We start from the raw sequence: 19754 nt of genomic DNA, 5'->3' as shown, positions 1-19754 counted from the left end.
GATGACAACGGTCACAGAGCATAGTGATGAAAAGTTCATGGAGCATTGTGACAATGGTCACAGAGCCTTGTCATGAGGTGTTCAAGGACCATTGTGATGACAAAGTTCATGAAGGATTGTGATGACTGGAGTCACGGAACACTGTGATGACAAGGGTATGGAGCATTCTGATGACAGGGGCATGGTGCATTGGTCTGACAAGTTTCATGGTTTATTGTGATGACAGTGGGCAAGGCGCATTCTGATGAGAAGAGCATGGAGCATTGTGATGAGAAGGTCATGGAGTACTGTGAAGAGAGCGGTCTGGGGGCATTGTGATGACATATGTCATGGTCCATTTTGATGAAAATGGCATGGAGCATTCTGATGCCAAGTGTCATGGAGGAATGTGATGACAAAGTTAATGGAGCATTGTGATGACAGGTGTTTGGAGCACTGTGATGACAATGGTCATGGAGCATTTTGATGACAAGGGCATGGAGGATTGTGAATGAAAAGGGCCATTGAGTATTTTGATGACAAGTTCGTGAAGCATTCTGAGGAAAAGCACATGGAGCTTACTATGACAGGGGTCATGGAGCATTTCGATGACAAGTGCATGAAGAATTGTGATTACAAGAGCATGTAACACTGTGATGAGAAGTGTCATGGAGCATTGTGATGGCAAGACCGTGGAGCATTGTGATGAGAAGACCATGGATAATTTTGATGACGAGAGTCATGGAGCACTGTAATGACAAGGGGCATGGAGCATTGGGATGACAGGTGTCATGGAGCATTGTGATGACAGGGGTCATGGAGCATTGTGATGACAATGGTAATGGAGCATTCTGATGACAAGCTTGTGGAGTATTGTGATGACAGTGGCATGGAGCATTGTGAGGAAAAGGGCATGGAGCACAAGTTTCATGGTTTATTGTGATGACAGTGGGCAACGTGCATGATGATGAGAAGAGCATGGAGCATTGTGATGAGAAGGCCATGGAGTACTGTGAAGACAGGGGTCTGGGACCATTGTGATGATATATGTCATGGTCCATTGTGATGACAATGGCACGGAGCATTGTGATGCCAAGTGTCATGGAGGAATGTGATGACAAAGTTAATGGAGCATTGTGATGACAGGGGTTTGGAGCATTGTGATGACAAGGGTCATGGAGCATTCTGATGATAAGGGTCATAGAGCATTCTGATGACAAGCTTGTGGAGTATTGTGATGACAATGCCATGGAGCATTGTGAGGAAAAGGGCATGGAGCATTGTGAAGAAAAAGGCATGGAGCCATTTCATGAAAGGGTTCAAGGAGCATTCTGACGACAAGTGTCAGGGAGCATTGTGATGACAAGTGTATTGAGCATTGGGATGACAAATTTCATGGAGCATTGTGATGACAAGGGCATGGAGTATTGTGATGACAGGCATCATGGAGCAATGTGATGACAATTGTTATGGAACATTGTGATCAGAACAGTTTGGAGCATTGTGATGACACAGGTCATGGATCATTTTGATTTCAAGAATCACGGAGCATTGTGATGACAAGGGCATGAAACAATGTGATCCCAAGGTTCATGGAGGATTGTGATGACACTGGTAATGGAGAATTGTGATGACAAGTGCATGGAGCATTGTGATGACAAGGTCATGTAGCATTTTGCTGACAAAGGCATGGAGAATTGTGAAGACAAGTGTAAGGAGCTATGTGATGACAAGCGTCAAAGAGCATTGTGATTACAGGGGTCATGGAGCATTGGGATGACAAGCACATGGAACATTCTGATGACAAGTTGCATGGATCATTTTGATGACTGTGGTTATGTAGCATTGTGATGACATGGGTCATGGAGCTTTGTGATGACAAGGTCATGGAGCATTGGGCTGAAATGTTCATGGAGTATTGTGATGACAGGGGTCATGGAGCATTGTGATGACAGGGTCATAGAGCACTGTGATAAGAAGGTCATGGAGCACTGGGCTGAAAATGTTCATGGAGTATTGTGATGACAGGGGTAATAGGGCATTGTGTTGACAAGGGAATGGAGCATTGTGATGACAAGGTCCTGGGGCATTGTGATGAGAAATCCATGTAGCCTTGTGATGACAAGTATCATGGAGCATTCTGATGAAAAGGTGCATGGAGCATTGTGATTACAGGGGTCATGAAGCATTGTGATGAAAATGGCATGGAGCATTGTGATGCCAAGTGTCATGGAACTTTGTGATGACAAAGTTCATGGAGCATTTTGATGACAAGTTCGTGGTGCATTGTGATGAGAAGGGCAGGGAGCATTTTGATGACAGGGTCATGGAGCAATTTGATGAAAAGTATCATGGAATATTTTGATGACAGTGGTTATGGAACACTGTTATGTCAGGGTCATGGAACATTGTGATGAAAAGGGTCATGGAGCATTTTGATGACAGGGGTTATGGAACATTGTGATGTCAGGGTTCATGGAGCATTGTGATGATATGGTCAAGCAGCATTGTCATGACAGGGATCATGGAACATTGTGATGACAGGGGGGAGAGAGCATTTTGATGAGAAGTGCATGGAGCATTGTGATGACAAGGTTTTTGGAGCACTGTAATGACAAGGATGTGGAGCATTGTGATGACAAACGCATGGCACAATATGATGACATGGGTTATGGAGCATTGTGATGACAAGGGTCATGGAGCATTGTGCTGACAAAGGCATGGAGCATGGTGATGACAAGGATCACAGAGCATTGTGATGAAAAGTTCATGGAGCATTTTGGTGAGAAAGGTCAGAGAGCCTTGTGTGACGAGGACATGGACCATTGTGATGACAAATGTTATGAAGCCTTATGATGACTGGAGTCACAGAGCATTGAGATGACAGGGGTCTTGGAGCACTGTGATGACAAGGACATGGAGCATTGTGATGAGAAGGCCATGGAGCATTCTGATGACATGCATCATGGAGCTTTGTGATTAAACATCATGGAGCATTGTGATTAAACGGGTCTTGGAGCATTGTGATGAAAATGACATGGAGCCTTGTCATGACAGGGTTCAAGGAGCATACTGATGACAAGTGTCAGGGAGCATTGTGATGACAAGTGTATTGAGCATTGTGATGACAAAGGTCATGGAGCACTGTGATGAGAAGACCATGGATAATTGTGATGATGAGCGTCATGGTGCATTGTGATGACAATGGTTATGGAACATTGTGATCACAAGGGTTTGGAGCATTTTGATGACAGAGGTCATGGAGCATATTGATTTCACTGTTATGACAATAGCATGAAGCATTATGATGATGGACATGGTGTATTGTGATGACAGGGTCATGGAGCAATTTGATGAAAAGGGTCATGGAACATTTTGATGACAGTGGTTATGGAACACTGTGATGTCAGGGGTCTTGGAGCCTTGTGATGAAAAGGGAGATGGAGCATTCTGATGACAGAGGATATGGAACATTTTGATGTCAGGGGTCATGGAGCATTTTTATGATATGGCATGTGGCATTGTGATGACAGAGGTCATGGAAAATTGTGATGACTGTGGTGAGGGAGTATTGTGATGACTACTGATGGAACATTGTGATATTAGTGGTGAGAAAGCATTTTGATGAGAAGTGCAAGGAGCATTGTGATGACAAGGTTTATGGAGCATTGTGATGACAACGGTGTGGAGCATTCTGATGACAATTACATGGCGAATTTTGATGACATGGGTCATGGAGCATTGTGCTGAGAAGCGCATGGAACATTGTGATGACACGGGTCATGGAACATTGTGACCACAACGGTCACAGAGCATTGTGATGAAAAGTTTATGGAGCACAGTGGTGACAATGGTCACAGAGTCTTGTGATGACGAGGGCAAGGACCATTGTGATGACAAAGGTCATGAAGCATTGTGATGACTGGAGTCACGGAACATTGTGATAACAAGGGTATGGAGCATTCTGATGACAGGGGCATGGTGCATTGGTCTGAGAAATTTCATGGTTTATTGTGATGAAAGTGGGCAAGGCGCATTCTGATGAGAAGAGCATGGAGCATTATGATGAGAATGTCATGGAGTACTGTGAAGACAGGGGTCTGGGGGCATTGTGATGACATATGTCATGGTCCATTGTGATGACAATGGCATGGAGTAATGTGATGCCAAGTGTCATGGAGGAATGTGATGACAAAGTTAATAGAGCATTGTGATACAGGGGTTTGGAGCATTGTGATGACAATGGTCATGGAGCATTTTGATGACAAGGGCATGGAGGATTGTGATGACAAGGGCCATTGAGAATTTTGATGACAAGTTCCTGAAGCATTGTGATGAAAAGCACATGGAGCTTGCTATGAGAGGGGTCATGGAGCATTGCGATGACAAGTGCATGGAGAACTGTGATGACAAGAGCATGTAACATTGTGATGAGAAGTGTCATGGAGCATTGTGATGGCAAGACCGTGGAGCACTGTGATGAGAAGACCATGGATAATTTTGATGACTAGTGTCATGGAGCACTGTAATGACAAGGGGCATGGAGCATTGTGATGACAGGTGTCATGGAGCATTCTGATGACATGGGTCATGGAGCATTCTGATGACAAGGGTCATGGAGCATTCTGATGACAAGCGTGTGGAGTATTGTGATGACAATGGCATGGGGCATTGTGATGAAAAGGGCATGGAGCATTGTGATGAAAATGGCATGGAGCCTTTTCATGACAGGGTTCAAGGAGCATTCTGACGAAAAGTGTCAGGGAGCATTGTGATGACAAGTGTATTGAGCATTGTGATGACAAAGTTCATGGAGCATTGTGATGACAAGGGTATGGAGTATTTTGATGACAGGCATCATGGAGCGTTGTGATGACAACTGTTATGGAACATTGTGATCACAAGAGTTTGGAGCATTGTGATGACACAGGTCATGGATCATTTTGATTTCAACAATCACGGAGCATTGTGATGACAAGGGCATGAAACAATGTGATCCCAAGGTTCACGGAGGATTGCGATGACACTGGTAATGGAGAATTGTGATGACAATTCCATGGAGCATTGTGATGACAAGGTCATGTAGCATTTTGCTGACAAAGGCATGGAGAATTGTGATGACAAGTGTCATGGAGCTGTGTGACGACAAGCGTCAAGGAGCATTGTGATTACAGGGGTCATGGAGCATTGGGATGACAAGCACATGGAACATTCTGATGACAAGTGGCATGGATCATTTTGATGACTGTGGTCATGTAGAATTGTGATGACATGTGTCATGGAGCTTTGTGATGAGAAGGTCATGCAGCATTGGGCTGAAAATATTCATGGAGAACTGTGATGACAGGGGTCATGGAGCATTGTGATGAGAAGGGAATGGAGCAATGTGATGAGAAGGTCCTGGAGTATTGTGATGAGAGGGCCATGGAGCCTTGTGATGACAAGGGTCATGGAGCATACTGATGAAAAGTTGCAAGGAGCATTGAGATTACAGGGATTTTGAAGGATTGTGATGACAAGGGCATGGAGTATTGTGATGAGAAAGCAATGGAGCATTCTGATGACATGAGTCATGGAGCATTGTGATGACAAGTGCATGGTGCATTGTGATGACTGGGGCATGGAACATTGGTCTGACAAGTTTCATGGATTATTGTAATGACAGTGGGCATGGCGCATTGTGATGACAAGGGCATGGAACATTGTGATGACAAGGTCATGGAGTATTATGAAGACAGGTGTCAGGGAGCATTGTGATGACATATGTCATTGTCCATTGTGATGACAATGGCATGGAGCATTGTGATACCAAGTGTCATGGAGGATTGTGATGACAAAGGTAATGGAGCATTTTGATGACAAGGGCTTGGAACATTGTGATGACAAGGGTCATGGAGCATTGTGATGACAAGGGCATGGAGCATTTTGATGACAAGGGACATTGAGAATTTTGATGACAATATCATGAAACATTGTGATGAAAAGCTCATGGAGCTTGCTATGACAGGGATCATAGAGCATTCCGATTACTAGTGCATCGAAAACTGTGATGACAAGATCATGTAACAGTGTGATAAGAAGTGTCATGGAGCATTGTGATGACAAGGACGTGGAGAATTGTGATGACATGGGACATGGAACATTGTGAAGACCAGGGCATGGAGCATTGTGATGGCAAGACCGTGGAGCATTGTGATGAGAAGATCACGGATAATTGTGATGACGAGCGTCATAGAGCACTGTAATGACAAGGGTAATGTAGCATTGTGATGACAAGGGCATGGAGCATTGTGATGAGAAGGCCTAGGAACATTCTGATGACATGCGTCATGAATATTTTTGACGACAAGGGAATGGAAAATTGTGATTACAGGGGTCTTGGAGCATTGTGATGAAAAGGGAATGGATCATTGTGATGAAAAATGCATGGAGCCTTGTCATGACACGGTTCAAGGAGCATACTGATGACAACTGTCAGGGAGCATTGTGATGATAAGTGTATTGAGCATTGTGATGACAAAGATCATGGAGCATTGCGATGAGAAGACCATGGATAATTGTGATGACCAGCGTCATGGGGCATTGTGATGACAAGTGTTATGGAACATTGTGATCAGAAGGGTTTGGTGCATTGTGATGACAGAGTTCATGGAGCATTTTGATTTCATTGTGATGACAATAGCATGAAATATTATGGTGATGGGCACAGTGCATTGTGATGACAGAGTTTATAGAGAATTGAGATGAAAAGGGGCATGGAGCATTGTGATTACAGGGGTGTTGGAGCATTGTGATGACAAGGGCATGGAGCATTGTGATGAGAAGGCAATGGAGCATTCTGATGACATGCGTCATGGAACTTTGTGATGACAAGGGCATGGAGCATTGTGATTACAGGGGTCATGGAATATTGTGATGACAGGGGTGAGGGAGTATTGTGATGACTAGTGATGGAACATTGTGATATCAGTGGTGAGAAAGCATTTTGAGGAGAAGTGCATGGAGCATTGTGATGACAAGGTTTATGGAGCATTTTCATGACAAGGATGTGGAGAATTGTGATGACAAGTGCATGGTGCATTGTGATGACATGGGTTATGGAGCATTGAGATGAAAAGGGGCATGGATAATTTTGATTACAGAGGTCTTGGTGCATTGTGATGACAAGGGTCATGGAGCCTTGTGATGACAAGGCAGTGGAACATTGTGATGGCAGGGACATGGAGCATTGTTATGACAGGTGTAAAGGAGCATTGTGATGACAATGGCATGGAGCATTGTGATGCCAAGTGTCATGGGGCATTTTGACAACAAGGTCATGGGGCATTTAGATGAAAAGGACAGGGAGCATTGTGATGACAGGGTCATGGAGAAATTTGTTGAAAAATGTCATGGAATATTTTGATGACAGGGATTATGGAACATTGAGATGTCAGGGGTCATGAAGCATTGTGATGAAATGGGTCATGGAGCATTTTGTGACCGGGGTTATGGAACATTGTGTTGTCAGGTGTCATGGAGCATTCTGATGATAAGGGAATGTAGCAATGTGATGACAAGGGTCATGGAGCATTGTGATAACAAAGGCATGGAGCAATGTGATGAGAGGGGCATGTAACATTGGCCTGACATGTTTCATGGATTATTGTGATGACAGTGGGCATGGAGAATTGAGATGACAAGGGCATGGATCATTGTGGTGAGTAAGGTCACAGAGCCTTTTATGACGAGGGCATGGACCATTGTGAGGACAAAGGTCATGAAGCATTGTGATGACTTGAGTCACGGAGCATTGTGATGAAAGGGGTCATGGAGCTTTGTGATGACAAAGGCAAGGAACATTGTGATGACAGGGGCATAGAACATTGGTCTGACATGTTTCATGGATTATTGTGATGACAGTGCGCATGGCACATTGTGATGACAAGGGCATGGAACATTGTGATGACAAGGTCATGGAATATTGTGAAGACAGGTGTCAAGGAGCATTGTGATGACATAAATCATTGTCCATTGTGATGACAATGGCATGGAGCATTGTGATACCAAGTGTCATGGAGGATTGTGATTACAAAGGTAATGGAGCATTTTGGTGACAAGGGCTTGGAACATTGCAATGACAAGGGTCATGGAGCATTGTGATGACAAGGGCATGGAGCATTCTGATGAAAAGGGAATGGATCATTGTGATGAAAAAGGCATGGAGCCTTGTCATGACAGTGTTCAAGGAGCATACTGATGACAAGTGTCAGCGAGCATTGTGATGCCAAGTGTATTGAGCATTGTGGTGACAAAGGTCATGGAGCATTGTGATGAGAAGACCTTGCATAACTGTGATGACGAGCGTTATGGGGCATGTGATGACAAGTGTTATGGAACATTCTGATCAGAAGGGTTTGGAGAGTTGTGATGACAGAGGACATGGAGCATTTTGATTTCATTGTGATGACAATAGCATGAATCATTATGATGATGGGCATGGTGAATTGTGATGACAGGCTTCATGGAGAATTGAGATGAAAAGGGGCATGGAGCATTGTGATTACGGGGGTGTGGGAGCATTGTGATCACACGGGTCATGGAGCCTTGTGATGACAAGGCCGTGGAACATTCTGATGGCAGGGGTCATGGAGCATTGTTATGACAGGTGCAATGGAGCATTGTGATGACAAGGGCATGGAGCAATGTGATGAGAGATTTCATTGAGCATTGTGATGACAATTGCATGGAGCATTGTGATGCCAAGGGTCATGGAGCTTTGTGATGACAAATGTCATGGGGCATTTTGATGACAATGGCGTGGTGCATTGTGATGAGAAGGGCAGGGAGCATTGTGATGACAGGGTCATGGAGGAATTTGAATAAAAGGGTCATGGAATATTTTGATGACAGGGGTTATGGAACATTGTGATGTCTGGGGTCATGAAGCATTGTGATGAAATGGGTCATGGAACATTTTGTGACAGGGGTTATGGAACATTGTGATGTCAGGGGTCATGGAGCATTGTGATTATAAGGGCATGTAGCACTGTGATGACAGTGGTCATGGAACATTGTGATGACAGGGGTGAGCGAGTATTGTGATGACTAGTGATGGAACATTGTGATATATGTGGTGAGAGAGCATTTTGATGAGAAAGGCATGGAGCATTGTATGACAAGTTTTATGGAGCATAGCGATGAAAAGGTTGTAGAGCATTGTGATGAAAAGAGCATGGCACATTGTGATGACATGTGTCATTGAGCATTGTGCTGACAAGGGCATGGAGCATTCTGATGAAAAGGTGCATGGAGCATTGAGATTACAGGGGTTTTGGAGCATTGTGATGACAAGGGCATGGAGTATTGTGATGAGAAGGCAATGGAGCTTTCTGATGACATGCGTCATGGAGCTTTGTGATGACAAGTACATGGAGCATTGTGATTGCAGGGGTCTTGGATCATTGTGATGAAAAGGGAATGGATCATTGTGCTGAAAATTGCATGGAGCCTTGTCATGACAGGGTTCAAGGAGCCTACTTATGACAACTGTCAGGGAGCATTGTGATGATAAGTGTATTGAGCATTGTGATGACAAAGATCATGGAGCATTGTGATGAGAAGACCATGGATAATTGTGATGACCAGCGTCATGGGGCATTGTGATGACAAGTGTTACGGAACATTGTGATCAGAAGGGTTTGGTGCATTGTGATGACAGAGGTCATTGAGCATTTTGATTTCATTGTGATGACAATAGCATGAAATATTATGGTGATGGGCACGGTGCATTTTGATGACAGGGTTCATGGAGCATTGAGATGAAAAGGTGCATGAAGCATTGTGATTACAGGAGTGTTGGAGCATTGTGATGAAAAGGTCATGGAGAATTGTGATGAGAAGGCCATGGAGCATTCTGATGACATGCGTCATGGAGCTTTGTGATGACAAGGGCATGGAGAATTTTGATTACAGGGTCATGGAATATTGTGATGACAGGGGTGAGGGAGTATTGTGATGACTAGTGATGGAACATTGTGATATCAGTGGTGAGAAAGCATTTTGAGGAGAAGTGCATGGAGCATTGTGATGACAAGGTTTACGGAGCATTTTGATGACAAGGATGTGGAGCATTGTGATGACAAGTGCATGGTGCATTGTGATGACCTGGGTTAGGGTACATTGTGCTTACAAAGGCATCGAGCTTTGTGATGACAAGTGTCACAGACATTGTGATAAAAATTTCATGGAGCATTGTGGTGACAAAGGTCACAGAGCTTTGTGTGACCAGGTCATGGACCATTGTGATGACAAATGTCATGAAGCATTGTGATGACTGCAGTCACGGAGCATTGTGACAACAGGGGTCTTGGAGCATTGTGATGAAAAGGGAATGGATGATTGTGATGAAAATGGCATGGAGCCTTGTCATGACAGTGTTCAAGGAGCATACTGATGACAAGTGTCAGCGAACATTGTGATGCCAAGTGTATTGAGCATTGTGGTGACAAAGGTCATGGAGCATTTTGATGAGAAGACCTTGCATAATTGTGATGACGAGCGTCATGAGGCATGTGATGACAAGTGCTATGGAATATTGTGATCAGAAGGGTTTGGAGCATTGTGATGACAGAGGACATGGAGCATTTTGATTTCATTGTGATGAAAATAGCATGAAATATTATGGTGTTGGGCATGGTGCATTGTGATGACAGTGTTCATGGAGCATTGAGATGAAAAGGGGCATGGAAAATTGTGATTACAGAGGTCTTGGAGCATTGTGATGACAAGGGTCATGAAGCCTTGTGATGACAAGCCCGTGGAACATTGTGATTGCAGGGGTCATGGAGCATTGTTATGACAGGTGTAATGGAGCATTGTGATGACAAGGGAATGGAGCAATGTGATGAGAGATTTCATTGAGCATTGTGATGACAATGGCATGGATCATTGTGATGCCAATTGTCATGGAACTTTGTGATGACAAATGTCATGGGGCATTTTGATGACAAGGGCGTGGTGCATTGTGATGAGAAGGGCAGGGAGCATTTTGATGACAGGGTCATGGAGCAATTTGAATAAAAGGGTCATGGAATATTTTGATGACAGGAGTTATGGAACATTGTGATGTCAGGGGTCATGAAGCATTGTGATGAAATGGGTCATGGAGCATTTTGTTACAGGGGTTATGGAACATTGTGATGTCAGGGGTCATGGAGAATTGTGATGATAAGGGCATGTAGCACTGTGATGACAGTGGTCATGGGACATTGTGATTACAGGGGTGAGCGATTATTGTGATGACTAGCGATGGAACATTGTGATATATGTGGTGAGAGAGAATTTTGATGAGAAGTGCATGGAGAATTGTGATGACAAGTTTTATGGAGCATAGCGATGAAAAGGATGTGGAGCATTGTGATGAAAAGAGCATGGCACATTGTGATGACATGTGTCATGGAGCACTGTGCTGACAAGCGCATGGAGCATTTTGATGACAAGGGACACAGCATTGTGATGAAAATTTCATGGAGAATTGCGGTGACAAAGATCACAGAGCCTTGTGTGACGAGGGCATGAACCATTGTGAGGAGAAAGGTCATGAATCATTGTGATGACTGGAGTCACGGAGCACTGTGATGACAGGGGTCATGGAGCATTGTGATGACAAGGGCATGGAGCAATGTGATGACAGGGGCATGGAACATTGGTCTGACAATTTTCATGGATTATTGTGATGAGAGTGGGCATGGAGCATTGAGATGACAAGGGCATGGAGCATTGTGTTGACAAAGGTCACAGAGCCTTGTGTGACGAGGGCATGGTCCATTGTGAGGAGAAATGTCATGAAGCATTGTGATGACTGGAGTCACGGAGCATTGTGCTGACAGGGGTCATGGAGCATTGTGATGACAAGGGCATGGAGCATTGGTCTGACATGTTTCATGGATTATTGTGATGACAGTGGGCATGGCGCATTGTGATGACAAGGGCATGGAACATTGTGATGACAAGGTCATGGAGTATTTTGAAGACAGGTGTCAGGGAGCGTTGTGATGACATATGTCATTGTCCATTGTGATGACAATGGCATGGAGCATTGTGATACCAAGTGTCATGGAGGATTGTGATGACAAATGTAATGGAGCATTTTGATGACAAGGGCTTGGAACATTGCGATGACAAGGGTCATGGAGCATTGTGATGAAAAGGGTCATGGAGCATTCTGATGAAAAGGTGCATGGAGCATTGAGATTACAGGGCTTTTGAAGCAATGTGATGACAAGGGCATGGAGCATTGTGATGAGAAGGCAATGGAGCATTCTGATGACATGCGTCATGGAGCTTTGTGATGGCAAGGACATGGAGCATTTTGATTACAGGGGTCTTCTAGCATTGTGATGAAAAGGGAATGGATCATTGTGATGAAAAATGCATGGAGCCTTGTCATGACAGGGTTCAAGGAGCATACTGATGACAACTGTCAGGGAGCATTGTGATGATAAGTGTATTGAGCATTGTGATGACAAAGATCATGGAGCATTGTGATAAGAAGACCATGGATAATTGTGATGACCAGCCTCATGGGGCATTGTGATGACAAGTGTTATGGAACATTGTGATCAGAAGGGTTTGGTGCATTGTGATGACAGAAGTCATTGAGCATTTTGATTTCATTGTGATGACAACAGCATGAAATATTATGGTGATGGGCACGGTGCATTGTGATGACAGGGTTCATGGAGCATTGAGAAGATAAGTGGCATGGAGCATTGTGATTACAGGGGTGTTGGAGCATTGTGATGACAAGGGCATGGAGCATTGTGATGAGAAGGCCATGGAGCATTCTGATGACATGCGTCATGGAGCTTTGTGATGACAAGGGCATGGAGCATTGTGATTACAGGGGTCTTGGAGCATTGTGATGAAAAGGGTCATCGAGGCTTGTGATGACAAGGCCGTGGAACCTTGTGATGGCAGGGGTCATGGATCATTGTTATGACAGGTATAATGGAACTTTGTGATGACAAAGGTCATGGGGCATTTTGATGACAAGGGCATGGTGCATTGTGATGAGAAGGGCAGGGAGCATTGTGATGAGAGCTTCATGGAGCAATTTGATGAAAAGTGTCATGGAATATTTTGATGACAGGGTTTATGGAACATTGTGATGTCAGGGGTCATGAAGCATTGTGATGAAATGGGTCATGGAGCATTTTGTGACAGGAGTTATGGAACATTGTGATGTCAGGGGTCATGGAGCATTGTGATGATAAGGGCCTGTAGCACTGTGATGACAGGGGTCATGGAACATTGTGATGACATGGTTGAGGGAGTATTGTGATGACTAGTGATGGAACATTGTGTTATATGTGTTGAGAGAGCATTTTGATGAGAAGTGCATGGAGCATTGTGATGACAAGTTTTATGGAGCATAGCGATGAAAACGATGTGGAGCATTGTGATGACAAGTGCATGGCACATTGTGATGACATAGGTCAAGGAGCATTGTGCTCACAACCCCATGGAGCATTTTGATGACAAGTGTCATGGAGCATTGTGCTGACAAAGGCATGGAGCATTGTGATGACTAGGGACAAAGAACATTGTGATTAAATGTTCATGGAGCATTGTGGTGACAAAGATTACAGAGCCTTGTGTGAAGAGGGCATGGATCATTGGTCGGACAAGTTTCAAGGAATATTGTGATGACAGTGGGCATGGAGAATTGTGATGACAAGGGCATGGAGCATTGTGGTGACAAAGGTCATGAAGCATTGTGATGACAATGGCATGGAGCATTGTTATAACAAGTGTCATGGAGGATTGTGATGACAAAGGTAATGGAGCATTTTGATGACAAGGGCTTTGGACGTTGTGATGACAAGGGTCATGGAGCATTGCGATGACAAGTGCCTTTGAGAATTTTGATGACAACGTCGTGAAGCATTGTGATGACAAGCGCATGGAGCTTGCTATGACAGGGGTCATAGAGCATTGCGATGACAAGTGCATGGAGAATTGTGATGAAATTATCATGTAATATTGTGATAATAAGTGTCATGGAGCATTGTGATGACAAGGACGTGGAGAATTGTGATGACATGGGACATGGAGCATTGTGATGACCGGGGCATGGAGCATTGTAATGGCAAGACCGTGGAGCGTTGTCATTAGAAGATCACGGATAACTGTGATGACAAGCATCATGGAGCACTGTAATGACAAGGGACATGGAGCATTGTGATTACAGGGGTCTTGGAGCATTGTGATGACATGGGCATGGATCATTGTGATGAGAAGGCCACGGAGCAATCTGATGGCATGCGTCATGAATCTTTGTGACGACAAGGGCATGGAGCTTTGTGATTACATGGGTATTGGAGCACTGTGATGACAAGGGTCATGGAGCCTTGGATGACATGGCCGTGGATCATTGTGATGGCAGGGGTCATGGAGCATTTCTATGACAGGGGTAAAGGAGAATTGTGATGACAAGGGCATGGAATATTGGTCTGAAAATTTCATGGATTATTGTGATGAGATTCGGCATGGAGCATTGTGATGATTAGGGCACGGAACACTCTGATACATGTGTCATGGGGGATTGTACTGACAACGGCATGGAACATTGTGATGAGAAGAGTATCGAGCATTGTGATGACAAGCGTCATGGAGCATTATGCTGACAAGGGCATGGAGCAATGTGATGAGAGGTTTCATGTAGCATTGTGATGAAATGGCATGGAACATTGTGATGCCAAGGGTCATGGAGCTTTGTGATGACAAACGTCATGGAGCATTTTGATGACAAAGTGGTGGTGCATTGTGATGAGAAGGGCAGGGAGCATTGTGATGACAGGGTCATGGAACAAATTGATGAAAAGTGTCATGGAACATTTCGATTACAGGGGTTATGGAACATTGTGATGTCAGGCGTCATGGAGCATTTTGATGAAAAGGGTCATGGAGCATTCTGATGAAAAGTTTCATGGAGCATTGTGATTACAGGGGTTTTGAAGCATTGTGATGACAAGGGATGGAGTATTGTGATGAGAAGGCAATGGATCATTCTGATGACATGCATCATGTAGCTTTCTGATGACAAGTACGTGGAGCATTGTGATTAAAGTGGTCTTGGAGCATTGTGATGAAAAGGGAATGGATCATTGTGAGGAAAAATGCCTGGAGCCTTGTCATGACAGGTTTCAAGGAGCATACTGATGACAACAGTCAGGGAGCATTGTGATGATAAGTGTATGGAGCATTGTGATGACAAAGATCATGGAGCATTGTGATGAGAAGTCCATGGATAATTGTGATGACCAGTGTCATGGGGCATTGTGATGACAAGTGTTATGGTATATTGTGATCAGAAGGGGTTGGTGCATTGTGATGACAGAGGTCATTGAGCAGTTTGATTTAATTTTGATGACAACAGCATGAAATATTATGGTGATGGACCCGGTGCATTGTGATGACAGTGTTCATGGAGCATTGAGATGAAAAACGGCCTGGAGCACTGTGATTACAGGGCTGTTGGAGAATTGTGATGACAAGGGCATGGAGCATTGTGATGAGAAGGCCATGGAGCATTCAGATGACATGCATCAAGGAGCTTTGTGATGACAAGGGCATGGAGCATTGTGATTACAGGGGTCTTGGAGCATTGTGACGACAAAGGTCATGGAGGCTTGTGATGACAAGGCCGCGGAACCTGGTGATTGCAGGGGTCATGGATCATTGTTATGACAGGGGTAATGGAGCTTTGTGATGACAAAGGTCATGGGGCATTTTGATGACAAGGGCGTGGTGCATTGTGATGTGAAGGGCAGGGAGCATTGTGGTGACAGAATCATGGAGCAATTTGATGAAAAGTGTCATGGAATATTTTGGTGACAGGGGTAATGGAACATTGTGATGTCAGGGGTCATGGAGCATTGTGATGATAAGGGCATGTAGCACTATGATGACAGGGGTCATGGAACATTGTGATGACAGGGGTGAGGGGGTATTGTGATTACTAGTGATGGAACATTGTGATATATGTTTTGAGAGAACATTTTGATGAGAAGTGCATGGAGCATTGTGATGACAACTTTTATGGAGCATAGCGATGAAAAGGATGTGGAGCACTGTGATGACAAACCCAACGTGCATTGTGATGACATTGGTCAGGGAGCATTGTGCTGACAAACGCATAGAGCATTGTGATGACAAGGGACAAAGAGCATTGTGATGAAAAGTTCATGCAGCATTATAGTGACAAAGATCACCGAGCCTTGTGTGAAGAGGGCATGGATCATTGGTCTGACAAGTTTCATGGATTATTGTGATGACAGTGGGCATGTAGCATTTTGATGACAAGGGCATGGAGCATTCTGGTGACAAAGGTCACATAGCCTTGTGTGACGTGGGCATGGACCATTGTGATGACAAATGTCATGAAGCATTGTGATGACTGGAGTCAGGGAGCATTGTGATGACATATGTCATTGTCCATTGTGATGACAATGGCATGGAGCATTGTGATACCAAGTGTAATGGAGGATTGTGATGACAAAGGTAATGGAGCATTTTGATGACAAGGGCTTGGGACATTGTGATGACAAGGGTCATGGAGCATTGTGATGACAAGGGCATGGAGCATTGTGATGACAAGGGCCATTGAGAATTTTGATGACAATGTCGTGAAGCATGTGATGACAAGCTCATGGAGCTTGCTATGACAGAGGTCATAGAGCATTCCGATGACAAGTGCATGGAGAATTGTGATGACAAGATGAGGTAACATTGTGATAGGAAGTGTCATGGAGCATTGTGATGACAAGGACGTGGAGAATTGTGATAACATGGGACATGGAGCATTGTGATGACCAGGGCATGGAGCATTGTGATGGCAAGACCGTGGAGCATTGTGATGAGAAGATGACGGATAATTGTGATGACGAGCGTCATGGAGCACTGTAATGACAAGAGGCATGGAACATTGTGAATCCAGGGTTCCTGGAGCATTGTGATGACAAGGGAATGGAGCATTTTCATGAGAAGGCCATGGAGCATTCTGATGACATGCGTCATGAATCATTGTGACGACAAGGGCATGGAACATTGTGATTACAGAGGTCTTGGAGCACTATGATGACAAGGGTCATGGAGCTTTGGATGACAAGGCCGTGGAACATTGTGATGGCAGGGGTCATGGAGCATTGTTATGACAGGGGTAATGGAGCATTGTGATGACATGTGCATGAAACATTGGTCTGAAAATTTCATGGATTATTGTGATGAGATTCGGCATGGAGCATTGTGATGACTAGGGCACGGAACACTTGATACATGTGTCATGGAGGATTGTAATGACAAGGGCATGGAACATTGTGATGAGAAGAGTATCGAGCATTGTGATGACAAGCGTCATGGAGCATTGTGCTGACAAAGGCATGGAGCATAGTGAAGACATGGGTAAAAGAGCATTGTGATGAAATTTTCATGGAGCATTATGGTGACAAATTTCACAGAGCCTTTTAATGAAGTGTGCATGGACCAGTGTGATGACAATGTACAGGAGCATTGTGATGAGAGGACCATGGAGCCTTTTGGTGACAATTCTCATGGAGCATTCTGATGAAAAGTGGCATGGAGCATTGTGATTACAGGGGTATTGGACCCTTGTGATGACAAGACCATTGAACATTGTCATGGCAGGTTTCATGGAGCATGGTTATGACATGGGCAATGGAGGATTGTGATGACAAGGGCATCAAGCATTGGTCTGAAAACTTTCATGCATTACTGTGATGAGAGTGGGCATAGAGCATTGTGATGTCTAGGGCACGGGACACTGTGATACATGGATCATGGATGTTTGTAATGACAAGGGCATGGGGCAATGTTATGAGAGGCTTCATGGAGCATTGTGATGACAAGGGTCATGGAGCATTTTGAATACAAGATTCCCATATCATTGTGTTGTCAGGGGTCATGGAGCTCTCTGATGACAGTGGTCATGGAGCATTGTGATGACAGGGTCATGGAGCATTGTGATAAGAAGGTCATGGAGCATTGGGCTGAAAATGTTCATGGAGTATTGTGATGACAGGGTAATGGGGCACTGTGATGACAAGGTCCTGGGGCATTGTGATGAGAAAACCATGGAGTCTTGTGATGACAAGTCTCATGGAGCATTGTGATGAAAATGTGCATGGAGCATTGTGATTACAGGGGTCATGAAACTTTGTGATGAAAATGGCATGGAGCATTGTGATGCCAAGGGTCATGGAGTTTGTGATGACAAAGTTCATGGGGCATTTTGATGAGAAGGTCGTGGTGCATTGTGATGAGAAGGGCAGGGAGCATTTTGATGACAGGGTCATGGAGCAATTTGATGAAAAGTATCATGGAATATTTTGATGACAGTGGTTATGGAACATTGTGATGACAGGGGTCATGGAGGATTGTGATGAAAAGGGTCATGGAGCATTTTGATGACAGAGGTAATGGAACATTGTGATGTAAGCGTTCATGGAGCATTGTGATGATAAGGTCATGTAGCATTGTCATGACACTGATCATGGAACATTGTGATGACAGGGCGAGAGAGCATTTTAATGAGAAGTGCATGGAGCATTGTGATGACAAGGTTTTTGGAGCTCTGTAATGACAAGGATGTGGAGCACTGTGATGGCAAGCGCATGGGGCATTCTGATGACATGGGTTGTGGAGCATTGTGCTCACAAGCGCATGGGGCATTGTGATGACAAGGGTCATGGAGCATTGTGCTGACAAAGGCATGGAACATGGTGATGACAAGGATCACAGAGCATTGTGATGAAAATTTCATGGAGCATTGTGATGAGAAGGCCATGGAGCATTCTGATGACATGCGTCATGGAGCTTTGTGATGACAAGGGCATGGAGAATTGTGGTTACAGGGGTCATGGAATATTGTGATGACAGGGGTGAGGGAGTATTTTGATGACTAGTGATGGAACATTTTGATATCAGTGGTGAGAAGGCATTTTGAGGAGAAGTGCATGGAGCATTGTGATGACAAGGTTTATGGAGCATTTTGATGACAACGATGTGGAGCACTGTGATGACAAGTGCATGGTGCATTGTGATGACATGGGTTATGGAGCATTGTGCTGACACGCGCATTGAGCATTGTGATGACAAGGGTCATGGAGCATTGTGCTGACAAAGGCATGGAGCTTTGTGATGACAAGGGTCACAGAGCATTGTGATAAAAATTTCATGGAGCATTGTGGTGACAAAGATCACAGAGCTTTGTGTTACGAGGTCAAGGACCATTGTGATGACAAATATCATGAAGAATGGTGATGACTGGAGTCACGGAGCATTGTGATAACAGGGGTCATGGAGCATTGTGATGAAAAGGGAATGGATCATTGTGATGAAAAAGGCATGGAGCCTTGTCATGACAATGTTCAAGGAGCATACTGATGACAAGTGTCAGCCAGCATTGTGATGCCAAGTGTATTGAGCATTGTGATGACAAAGGTCATGGTGCATTGTGATGAGAAGACCTTGTATAATTCTGATGACAAGCGTCATGGGGCATGTGATGACAAGTGTTATGGAACATTGTGATCAGAAGGGTTTGGAGCATTGTGATGACAGAGGACTTGGAGCATTTTGATTTCATTGTGATGACAATAGCATGAATCATTATGATGATGGGAATGGTGTATTGTGATGACAGGGTTCATGGAGCATTGAGATGAAAAGGGGCATGGAGAATTGTGATTACAGAGGTCTTGGTGCATTCTGAT

Source organism: Hyperoodon ampullatus, assembly GCF_949752795.1.
Source record: "Hyperoodon ampullatus genome assembly, contig: SUPER_X_unloc_1, whole genome shotgun sequence".
Taxonomy (NCBI): Eukaryota; Metazoa; Chordata; class Mammalia; order Artiodactyla; family Ziphiidae; genus Hyperoodon; species Hyperoodon ampullatus.
Note: the sequence above shows the minus strand (reverse complement) of the source record.